Consider the following 12,872-nt stretch of genomic DNA (forward strand, 5'->3'; position numbering starts at 1 on the left):
GTCATCCCTGAGAATTTTCCTCCCTCTTCCAAGGCAGCGAGCCCTGGCGAGGTCATCCAGTGGTGTCAGGGGACAGCCTACGATGTTTTGTGCTGTGCTCACCACCCTCTGTAATGCTTTCCTATCTGCGGCTGTCAGACCAGCATACCAAACCATAATACAGTGCGAGAGGACGCTCTCTATAGTAGACCGGTAAAAGAAGGTCATTAGCCGTTGTTCTACCCTGTTCTTCTGCAATGGTAATGGTAAGGGTGGCATCTCCAAGAGGCCTCTAGAGGTCATTTTATTTATTTCAATCCCATCTTTATTATTTTTATAAATAGCTCAAGGTGGTGAACATATCTAATACTTTCTCCTCCTCCTATTTTCCCCACAGCAACAGCAACCCAGTCAGGTCTGCTGCTGAGAGACGGCCAACTTTCATGCCTAAGGTAGGACTAGAACTCACCGTCTCCTGCTGATTGGCCCAAAGTCACCCAGCTGGCTTTCATGGCTAAGGCGGGACTAGAACTCACCATCTCCTGCTGATTGGCCCAAGGTCACCCAGATGGCTTTCATGCCTAAGGCAGGACTAGAACTCACCGTCTCCTGCTGATTGGCCCAAGGTCACCCAGATGGCTTTCATGCCTAAGGCGGGACTAGAACTCACCGTCTCCTGCTGATTGGCCCAAGGTCACCCAGATGGCTTTCATGCCTAAGGCGGGACTAGAACTCACTGTCTCCTGCTGATTGGCCCAAAGTCACCCAGCCGGCTTTCATGCCTAAGGCAGGACTAGAAGTCACTGTCTCCCAGTCTCTTAACCACTAGAGCCAGGGGTGGGGAACCTCGGCTCTTTTATGACTCATGGACTTCAACTCCCAGAATTCCTGAACCAGCCATGCTGAGGGGAAAGGGAGAGGTTTCCAAGCTGAGCTATGCTGGCTCAGGAATTCTGGGAGTTGAAGTCCACGAGTCATGAGGGGGCCAAGGTTGCCTACCCCTGGACTAGACCAAATGCCGGAAGAGATGGAGGGTGCAAGAAGAGGGTGAAGTTCTAGATCTTCCCCCAGAGTTTGCCTCCAGACTTCTGTAAACAACAGTCCCACCCAGTGCAGAAAGGAAACAATAGAAGTATAATCTTTTGAAATTACTAGGTGTGCAGTAACTTTTTTGGCCAGGATAAAAAATCTCTGAACATTCACTTCCATCATATTCCTAAATAATTGTAATCTTAGCAAATATTCCCTAAGCCAAGTCTGAGGATCTTCTAAAGGTTATTACAAATTTGCATTTCTCTCGTCTAAAGAAACCTAAATAGAGCTCGAAACATGAGTTTATCGTCAGCCAGATCATTTACTAAAATAGCAGCCTGGGGTGTCATGTTTAGAAACGAGAATAACAAAAATAACATCTATTGTTCAGCTCAAAACGGTCAGCTGAGGTTTGACTTTCTCAAGGCTGAATTAAATTTAGGACAATGCAAATTTCAGCTGACCTTTGAAAGTGGAATAATAAATGTTATTTTTGCTCTTCTTCCATCTAAATTAGACACCTCACGTTGTGCCTCCCTCCTGTGCGTTCTCCTTGTACCAACCACTAAGACAAGTTACTACACTACATGGAAGAATTCAAAGCAAGCAAAGATTTTTGCAGCCGTCCAGGAGGGATATTATCAAATTCCCCAGAGGAAGATATTCCCAATTATTTCCCAAGGAAAAACCAGCCTCCTGAGATCCCAACGACTGCAACAGATCACCCAGAAACAAGCCTCAGAAGCGTAATAGCACCGACTGACTGCTCTCCGAGTAAAGCTGATTACTATATTCCCCATGACAGCATCGTCCTAAAGCCAGGCTGTCCAAATTTGGCCCCTTTCCGACCTGTGGACTTCAACTCCTAGAATTCCTCAGCCAGCATGGACAGCCCTGTTCTAAAGCTGATTCTAAACGATAACAGAATAAGAGAATAAAAGAGTTGGAAGGGACATCGGAGGCTTTCCAGTCCAACCCCTGCTGAAGGAAGAAACCCTGTTTTCTGGACAAATGGTTCTCCAATCTCTTCCCCACCCCCAAAAGCCTCCAGTGTTGGAGCATTCACCGCTTCTGGAGGCAGGTTGTTCCACTGATTAATTGTTCTAACTGTCAGGAAGTTTCTCCTTAGTTCAAGGTTGGATCCTCTTCCTCCTCCTCCTCCTCCTCCTTCCAAACTCTCAACCATCTAGCACTGATGCGGTTCCCTAATTGGGTCATGAAATGTCTGCAACAAACACCACCAAGCTCAGAGAACACCCAGGACCCCACAGTCCTCCTCCTCCTCCTCCTCCTCCTCCTCCTCCTCCTCCTCCCCATCATCATCATCATCATCGCAATCCATCCTCTCTCTCACACACACACCGAGGGGGGTGGGCATAAGTAAGTGTGACAAGCCTCGTTGGGCATGGTGCTTTCAGGCTGCAATCTGGGTTCTCTCTCTCTCTCTCTCTCTCTCTCTCTCTCTCTCTCTCTCTCTCTCTCTCTCTCTCTCTCTCTCTCTCTCTCTCTCTCTCTCTCTCCCTCCCTCCCTCCCTCCCTCCCTCCCTCCCTCCCTCTCTCTCTCTCTCTCTCTCTCTCTCTCTCTCTCTCTCTCTCTCTCTCTCTCTCTCTCTCCCTGCCTGTTGTTTTCACCCATCCAATATTTCTGCCTGCCCGGGTCATGACAGGGGAAGGTCTCCATTTTCCCATCCTGGTTACATCACTCAACACAGCTGTGGACAAGGCACACACCGAACAAGAAACTCTTTTAGCATGTTTATTTTCTTTTATTGGTTTAAAATGTTTATACAGCCAGCCCTCTTTCAGCCAACTCTGGGTGGCTCCCAAACAAACAAACAAATGTAACTTTTCCAAAACTGGAAGAAATGATTTTTTCCCCCTTGATAGTCTTTTTTCTTGTAAGCAAGGGGTGCCTCCTCAGTCTTCCCTGGGCAGCCAAAAGTTACCAAATAAATTTGCTGAGAAGTTTCCACCATCCTGTTCGGAAATCCAGAAACGTGGATAGTCCTCGCCTTACAACAATTCATTTAGTGACTGTTCAAAGTCACAACATCGCTGAAAAAAGTGACTTATGACTGTTTTTCACACTTACAACCATCCCAGCATCCTCATGGTCTCGCGATCAAAATTCGGATGCTTGTCAACTGACTCATACTTATGACGGTCACAGCGTCCCGGGGTGTGTGTGTCAGGTGATCCCCTTTTGCGACCTTCTGACAAGCAAAGTCCAGATTCACTTAACAGTCATGTGACCAACTTAACGACCACAGTGATTCACTTAACAACTGTGGCAAGGAAGGTTGTAAAATGAAGCAAAATTCACTTAACAACCATCTCACCTACCAACATAAATTTGGGACTCAGTTGTGGTCACCTGTACACCCAGAGACCCAGAAACACAGACTCTCTCTGACACACTTGCACAAACACACAGACGTGCACACTCGCAGACACACACGTGCCTACACACAATCGCATTTTCCTCTTGCACTTCCTGTCCTTGTCCAGTCTCACCTCCTGGCCACAAGCTTAATCCTGTTACTGGATTAAAACAGGGCACGACTCTCCAGGCGGGCCGGGTCACACAATGCCCAAAGCCCTGAACACTGAAGCAACATTGAGCATTAAGCAAGCTTAATGCCCAGCCTTTATGTGGCCTGATTCAGCCACGCAGGAGGGGGGGCGTGTTTGTCCCAGGAGACCCCTTCAAAGCCGACGGACCACCAGGGTCACCAGGGACCCAGGTTGACCAGCGAAGGTGGATTTCCTCTTTTCCAGGGAGAACCTGGCCTGGCTGGGTAACCCCAAAGCTGCCACAAGAGGCAAATCTCGCCCCCTCCTCCCCATCCACCTATCCACCTATTTCCCAAACCACCAGAAGACAGGAGAATTGATTGATTGATTGATTGATTGATTGATTGATTGATTGATTGAAGAAGCAATGGATGTGTTGTATAGCCGGTTCTTTGCAGGCATTGAGCAAGACGGAAGGTTGAAAACAGCAACAGGCTTTATTGAAGGTCAAACATAACAGAAGCAACAAGCAATTTATACGGTTGGCCGATAGGCGGCGACCAATAGGTTTGAAGCAGAGGTTTCCCGCTCAAAGACCTACTTAGCCGGCTGGAGACAACCAGTCTGGGCTGGCTAGCAACCGTTACAAGCATACATGTGCACTAGCACTTATCAGTTGAATTCAAGCAATTAGCAAGCAGTGCAACATGAGCAAACACTTATACATATAGAAAAAGGCCAATACATTACACCGTTCCCCCTGGATGGGACACACAATCATTTGGTTACAAAATCTTGAAGATATTTGGGCGGGCTTTGGGCTCGTTCAGAGTGTCGAGGGGTTGCCGGAATCTCCCGGTCTACCAGTTCGTCTGCCGTGCTTGGTAGACCTGGGCTCTGTGGTTCGGTGGACTCAAAACAACTCGAGTCCCTTTGGCTGGCCTGTCCTGGTCGGCCTAGCCCAAAGTTTAACGGTGCCACTAAATCGGCATGGCTGCTGCTGGTCGGGTGACTGCCCAGCCTCTGCGGTCCAATCGGGGGAAGTGCTTTTATGGCCCCGTCCCCGTTCTCTGTTGGGAAAAATGTCTCAGAGCATCTGAACTGCTCTGCTAAAGTGTGAGGTTGTGGCTCCAGGTCTGCTCCCCTTGGGAGTCCTGAGCCAATGACTGCTCCATTTGTCGCCGGCGCAACTGATCGACATGTTGGCGAATGACTCACCCATTTTCCAGGACCACCTCGTAGGAGAGTGGTCTTGACACTTTAACAATTTTTGCTGGCACCCACAACTGCCCTTGCTTGTAGTTCCAAGTCCAAACCCAGTCCCCCAGCTGTTTATTTAATTCGTTTTTAACTTTTGTATTCTGTTTTGTATTTATTACCCTGTACACTGCACTGAGTCCTTTGGGAGAAGGGCGGTATAAAAATGTAATAAAATAAATAAAATAAATAAATAAATGCCTAGGTGCCTTTGGACGTGTTGTGTCAGAGGCTACTCTATTGGGGTGCAGTCTGTCCAGTTTTGTTATTAGTCTCTTGTCCCAGCGCAGCTCTGTGGGGCTCTTGCCTGTAGCCGTACAAGGCGTTATATGCTGGCATAACAAGAAGTCAGCCAGCCTGTGGTGCCAGTCCCCTGTAGTAATGCATTTAAGGGGCTCTTTGGTTGTGCGAACCATCCTTTCTGCTTGCCTGTTCGATGACGGGTGAAAAGCAGCTGACGTGGCGTGCCTAATGAGATTGGCCCTGAGAAAGGCCTGGAACTCTGACGTGGTGAACTGGGCTCCGTTGTTGGAGACTACGACATCTGGAAGCCCATGCATTGCAAACAGTGACCACAACACCTGGATGGTCCTTGCAGTAGTCATATTGGGAATTGGAACCACCTCCAACCATTTAGAGTGGCTATCGACCACTATTAAAAACAACTGTCCCTGAAAGGGTCCGGCTTTGTGGTCGGAGTCGGTGTCTTCCACTCATTCGGCGTCCTCATGGTGGATGGTTTCTGTTGATGGCAGGCTTTTGGAGGGCTGCAATGCCTTCACAGCCCCTCCAGCGGCTTCATCCACCATGACCTCCTTTAAGGCCTCTTGAAGGGAGAGAGTCTCCTTTGCAAAGAGTTTTTGTTGGAGCCCTCTGTTCCTGAGTCCACAGACTAAGCGGTCTCTTAGTCACTCCTCTAGGTTGGAGAAATTGCAGAGTTGCAAAGCTTGATGAAGTGCTGCGATGAATTCTGTCACCAGCTCACCAGGTTGTTGTCCACGTTGTTTGAAGGCGTGCCTCCACGCTATCACTGAAAGCTTTGGTTCAAAATGGTCATGCAGCTTCTTCTTTAGGTCTGCATACATGACGGTTTCCAACGGCGCCGGGGTGACCAAGTTCTCTGCAATATCGAAGGTGGCTGGGCCGCACATGCAGAGGAAGGTCGTGGTCTTCAGCTGATCTTCGCTGACTTGATTTGCACGTAGGTAGTTCACTACGCACAAAATGTAGGATGACCATCTCTCCGGGTGTGTCACATCAAATTCTTTGAGCTTTCCAACCTTCGCCATGGTGAGAAGTCTTCGCGGCTCATGTCTCGCATTGCCTCGTGCTGCTGGCTTCTTCGTAGGCCCTGGGCCTGATCCTCAGGGTGGGTGGTCTCCAGCGTGGCTTGCTAGGCAGACCAAAGGGGGGGGGGAAACGCTGTTCCTTACCAGGCTCTGTGCTGGTCTCACCCCCCCCTAGTGACTTCAGGCTCTTATGATGAAGCAGCACATCCCACCTTCGTCGCCAGTGTTGTGTAGCTGGTTCTTGCAGGCATTGAGCGAGACAGAAGGTTCAAAATAGCAACAGGCTTTATAGAAGGTCAAACATAACAGAAGCAACAAGGGAGCTGCTGTGCAGCTATTTATACGGTTGGCTGATAGCTGGCGACCAATAGGTTTGAAGCAGAGATTTCCCGCCCAAAGACCTACTTAGCTGGCTGGAGACAACCAGCCTGGGCCAGCTAGCAACCGTTACAAACATACGCGTGAACTAGCACTTATCAGTTGAATTCAAGCAATTAGCAAGCAGTGCAACGTGAGCAAACACTTACAACATATACAAAAGGCCAATGCATTACAGGATGGAAACTAATCAAAGAGAGAACCAGCCTAGAATTAAGGAGAAATTTCCTGACAGTGAGAACAATTAATCAGGGGAACAGCTTGCCACCAGAAGTTGAGGGTGCTCCATCACTGGAGGTTTTTAAGAAGAGAGTGGACAGCCACTTGTCTGGAATGGGATAGGGTCTCTTGCTTGTGCAGGGGGATGGACTAGAAGACCTCCGAGGTCCCTTCCAACTCTGAGATTCTATGATTTTGTAAGGGTCTCTTGCTTGTGCAGGGGGCTGGGCTAGAAGACCTCCAAGGTCCCTTCCTGTATTCGTTCTGTATTCTGTCTTGCCCTGCTTTCCAGGAAGTCACAGACTGAATTTCTCTGCCACCTCCCAGTTTCTTCCCAAGTGTCAAATTGCCTGTTTACCTTCTCCACATTCCTGCCTTGGGAGGGCCGGCTCTGAATGGGATTCCAGCTGGGGTCATGTTTAGCGTTGTTGAAGACAAGAGACAGCAACACAAAACAATAATTCTTACTTTAAGATTCAGAGGTTTATTTGCCTAATGATTTAGAGCATAGCAGGCATAATAACACAACATCACTTACATTAACAACCCATTGCAATGAGGTCCGTATGGCATAGCAAACTCTAAAGGACAGCTATAGGCCAATGGCCCTGAGCTGGACTTAAACTAACATTTTTATACCTTTCTTCCAACGATCATCCACAGGTACTCATCATCTTGCAAAATCAGTTCCTCCTTCTTTTGTGCTGACCAGCATTTTCCACATACACCCGTGTACATCTGAAACCTCTATCCATCTGCTACTTTCAGTTCCTCTTTTCCCACAGTTGCAATACTCATGTTCCAAATATGCACAAAACTTCCTACTTTGCTATTTCATATTGCACATAGCTCAGCAGATTACAAATAATACTTCTTCATGGTGAAACAAGATAAGAGTTCAAGGCAAAGCTTTGTTTTAAATCACTTCTGTGGGGCCTACGTCATGTTTGCTCCAGCCTTATCTTGTTATATGAGGAGGGGGCTATATTTTCATTTCCCACAGTCCCCACTTCTTGTCCGTAAGGACAACACACGTGATTAGTTGGCGTGCAAAAAGGCAAATTATATTTCCATTCAAGGGGGAAAACCAGATTCACTTAGCAACCGTGTGACTAACTTAACAGCTGCAGGGATTCACCTAACAACCATGGGCGAGAAAGGTCGTAAAATGGGGCAAACCCCACTTAACAACTGCTTTCCTTAGCAAGAGAAATTTGGGGCTCAACTGCAGCCGAAAGTCGAGGACTCCCTGTACTTCAGCGTGGCAACAAAAACACTGACCAGGGAGGGGAGAATCCCCTCCGCCGGCCGGCTGCCCCCGTCTGGGCCACAAAGGTCAAGGGATGGCAGCACGGCTTTTCGGCACATATTTGGGGGCATAAATTGAACGATTCTGCATCAAGAAGAAGCGGGGGGGGCTGTTCTGCTCTGGGGGGGTTCTTCTCCATGGCTGCCACCGCGATGCCTCTCGGGAGGAGGAAAAGAGGGCCCCTTCCTTGGAGCAGGCCTTATTTATTATTTTATATCCCACCTTTTTATTATTCATATAAACATCTCAGGGCGTAGGAATATATCCAACACACCGTCCTCCTCCTAGTTTCCTACCACAACAACCCTGCGAGGGAGGTTGGGCTGAATGAGAGTGATTGACCCAAGGTGACCCTGCTGGCTTTCATGCCTAAGGCGGGACTGGAACTCACTGTCTCCTGGTGATTGGCCCAAAGTCACCCAGCTGGCTTTTTCATGCCTAAGGCGGGACTAGAACTCACCGTCTCCTGGTGATTGGCCCAAAGTCACCCAGTACCTTTCATGCCTAAGGCGGGACTAAAACTCACTGTCTCCTGGTGATTGGCCCAAAGTCACCCAGCTGGCTTTTTCATGCCTAAGGCGGGACTAGAACTCACCGTCTCCTGGTTTCTAGCCTGGTGCCTTCACCAGCAGACCAAACCTCCATTGCAAACTTTGCACCCAACCAGGGATTGGTCAGAAGTCCTTCTGGATGGCTGGGAATTCTGCCCAGGCCTATTTTGCAAGGTGGCTGTGTGAATCCCTGAATGGTGAGGTTCACGCTGTGGCAGGAGTCATTAGAAAGAGCCTCCATCTCAGAAATGCAGAGGACTTTCGTGGCTGTGGAGCAGAGGGCTGGGGTCCGGGGTCCAAAGGCTCCTCTGCAAAGGAGGATTTGCTACCTGAGGACCACCAGCTAAGTTCAGTGCAACCAGAATGTAAAAATATCTCCTGCCATTCCCTCCCTCTGGGTGCTTTGTGGCATTATTGCTGGGAAGAAAATGTCATTTCGTGCCCTTGCTCTGAATTCTAGCAGTTCACATAACAATTGCATCCTTATATACAACACACACACACACACACGCAATCACACACACACAACTCACTTATACCACATGCAAAATACTGAACTATATCTAAATAATTAATTATGCAAATAGTTCTGGGGCATGAATAAAGTCTTTCACTAACGCTGTACAGAAATTTAAAATAATTGGATATTTTAAGGGGATGTAATGTTTCATATAAAACGATGGCTGTGCTTGCAAGCCGAGAGTTTTTGTTAAGTAAAGTAAAAATCAATTAATTTAGTATGAGTGTTTATTGTCTTCCTTCTTTCTTCCACAAAAGTCTGCCAAGCCCCGCCTCGTGGGGTCCTGCGAGACGGAAGCGGCCATCACCTAACATGAAACAGAGAGGGCCAAAAGCCAGGAATTCTTTAGGGAGGAAGCTAAGGAGGGAGGTTGAACGGCTTTGCGGAATGAAATGGGCTGAATGTAAATTTAATTAATAAATAAATGAAACAAATTGTTAAGGAAACAAAGGAAAAATGTGAACTAGACAAAGGAAGCTGGGCCTGTGCACACGGAACAGCCCCTTCCCCAGATCCCAACAAGAGCTACCAGCTTTGTAAATTAACAAACCAGGAATCTGGATAAAAGGGGCCCTGATGCCCACCCACTTTTCTGAGTCGAGTTTACATCCAGACACGAGAGTTTGGCGGCCTAGTTCAGAAGGAGACGGGCAAATTTTTTGACAGTGAGCACAATTAACCAGTGGAACTACCTGCCTCCAGAAGTTGTGGGTGCTCCAACACTGGAAGCTTTTAAAAAGAGATTGGACAGCCATTGGTCTGAAATGGTCTCTAGGCTAGGGTTTCCTGCCTGAACAGGGGGTTGGACTAGAAGACCTCCAAGGTCCCTTCCAACTTTTGATGATGATGATGATGATGATGATGATGTTGGGTTAGTGTAGAGGAGTGTGAGAGAGAAAGACAGAGAGAGGGGAAAAAAGAGAGAAAGAGAGATAGAGATAAGACCTTCAAGGTCCCTTCCAACTTTATTGTTGTTGTTGTTAATGTTGGGTTAGTGTAGATGAGTGTGTGTGAGAGAGAAACACAGACAGAGAGAGAAAAAGAGAAAAACAAAGGCAGTGTGTGTGTGTGTGTGTGTGTGTCTAGGGAATTCTGGGAGTTGAAGTCCAGTTGCCAAGGCTGGACCCCCCCTGGTTTAGAGACAAGAAATCTGGGGCAAGGCTGGGTATTGTGGGGTGGAGCAAAACAGAGGGACAAAAACACCCAAATATATATTTTAGCCGTAACTTTGACCACTCGGCTTAGAGAACAGAAGAGGGGAGAGGACCCTGACTTTGGTGGCACATTGTGGGGGGGGGGCAAGCACCAGGGGCCGAGGGCCTCTCCTTTCAAGGAGGCAGAGAGAGGCGGGCCCCCTCCTGGGTGGGAAAAAGGGCGGATTCGCGTCTCGCAGGAGCAGAAAAATCTACTTGATTATTTATACGCAGCCGCTTTAAAAGGTCCGCTGGCAGAAGGAACCAGAGGCCGGGAAGGCTTTGGCAGCCCATCAAGGCGGCCCCCCCAACCCGGTGGCCCCCTCGGAACTAAGGAGGAACGGGCGGACAGGCGGAGGAGCAGCGGCCAGGGCGCATTCACGCGTGGCCGTGGGTGCGAGTCGCTTTTGGGTTTGTCTCCGAGGTAATTAGTGGATGCCAGAATCCCTGTTTGGCCCCTAAGAGACCGGCTAAGAGGGCTCCTCTGCCCCAAAGCCTCCTGCAGCCCCACTGCAGCCCCTTTCTCCCCCCCCCCAACACACAGACCTCAAGCTCAGTTCAGGAAGGGAGGGAGGAGAGAGGAACAAAGGAAGAGAAAGGAAAGAAGCGTGAGGAAGGGTGGAAGGAAGAAAGGGGAAAGATGAGGGAGGGAGGGAGGGAGGGAGGGAGGAGGAAGAAGGGAATGAAAGATGAGGCATGGAGGGAGGGGTAGGAAGGAGGGAGGGGGAAGGAAGGAAGGAAGATAAAGAAGAAACAGGAAGGAACAATGAGAGAGAATGGGAGGAAGGAAGAAAGAAAGAAAAAGAAAAATGAGAGGGAGGGAGGAAAGAAAGACGAAGGAGACAAGGAGGAAGGAAGGAAGGAAAGAGGAGGGAGGGAGGAATGGAGGAAGGGGATCAGAGAAAGTGGGGTGGGGGTGGGGGAGGCCTGTGCCTCCGGCGGGTGTCCCTGGCGACTTGGGCTGTGCCACCCTGGGCCTTTGTTCTGCCAGAGAAGGCCAGAGAGTTGGCACTGGGCATCCAGCCAACACAGTTGAACTTTCACAGAAGAAGCCAGAATTAAAAGAGAAAACAGTTCCGCATTTTCCGGAGCTTGGAACGAATCCGGGGACCCTGCGGGGGGGGGGGGGCATGAAAGACCTGAAACAGCCAGAAGAAGCCTTGGATGTCATCCTCGCTATGTGCCTTTTCATGCCCCCCCATGCCCCTCCCCCCCATTCCTCCCCCTGCTCCTTTAATTCCTTTGCACTCCAGAGACGTTGACACCAAAAATAGGGCCCGACGAGAGCTTCTTTTTTTCCTGAGCCTTTTTATTTCTTTAACTAAATATTACAAAAAAACCCAAGGAAAACAAACACACAAGATTATTTTAAAAGGTACGTGTGTGTGTGTGTGTGTGTGTGTGTGTGTGTGTGTGTGTGTGTGTGTGTGCTGGACTTCCTTGTTTTTCTTTGAAGACGTTTTGCTTCTCATCCAAGAAGCTTCTTCAGCTCGGACTGCAACGGAAGTCATAATTCATTATATTCATCCACAGCTAATTTATATTTATCACTTCTTCGGAGTGCAGAATACCCGAAGCTTCGTCTTTCCAGGGCTGAAGAGTCTGTCTTTTGGATATTAGCAAGATCCAGAAAATCCATTTTCTTTGCACAGATGTCCTGTGTGATGAACTTCAGAAGAACATAAGCATCTCAAAATATTAAATCTCAAAGCTGAGTTAATGCAGCTAATTGCTATTTACCCAAATTGATTTCACGGCTTATCCATGCATCCGGCTTTGGTCTGGCCCAGCCCTCCTCGGGGACCCTGGCAATTAGGACGAGTGGCTTACAGGTAGCCAACCACTAGCAGCCACTCATTCAGTGACCACTTGGAGTTCAGCACTGCAAGAAGAGTCTCACAACCTTGTTCAGTCAACGGGGTGCTGATTTATCACCAGCTTATCAAGTCCGGGAAGCTCTCTCTCTCCAGCCTGTGTCCTTTGGGCTGTTCCACGCGTAGCGTTTATGGGGTGCCCCCTGGCTGCATGTGGCTTTTCAGTTGTTGATTGGGGTGTGGATGGATGGCTATTAAGTTGATGGCTGCTGTTTCCTTGTGCTGCCAAGCCCTCACTTCCTAATTACTTTAGAATACAGTAGAATAGAATGGAATATAGAACAGAATAGAATATAGAACAGAACAGAATAGACAGAATGGAATGGAATGGAACGGAAGACCTCCAAGGTCCCTCTCGACTCTATTCTATTTCTATTTCTATTCCTATTCCATTCTGTAATTCTGTTCTATTCCATTCCATTCCATTCTATTCTATTCTGTAATTCTATTCTCCTCTCTCCTCTCCTCTCTTCTCTTTTCTGTAATTCTATTCTGTAATTTTATTCTGTTCTGTAATTCTACTATATTCTATTCTATTCTATTCTATTCTATTCTATTCTATTCTATTCTATTCTATTCTATTCTATTCTATTCTATTCTATTCTATTCTATTCTATTCTATTCATTAATATTTGTATTATGCATACGTATATAGAATAAGTGTAAAAAACGGCCATGTCACTTTTTCCAGTGCTGTTATAACTTCAAATGGTCATTAAATGAACTGTTGTAAATCAAGGACTACCTACATTGTATT

This window comes from Vipera berus (genome assembly GCF_964194415.1).
Source record: "Vipera berus genome assembly, chromosome: 5".
NCBI classification, from domain to species: Eukaryota; Metazoa; Chordata; class Lepidosauria; order Squamata; family Viperidae; genus Vipera; species Vipera berus.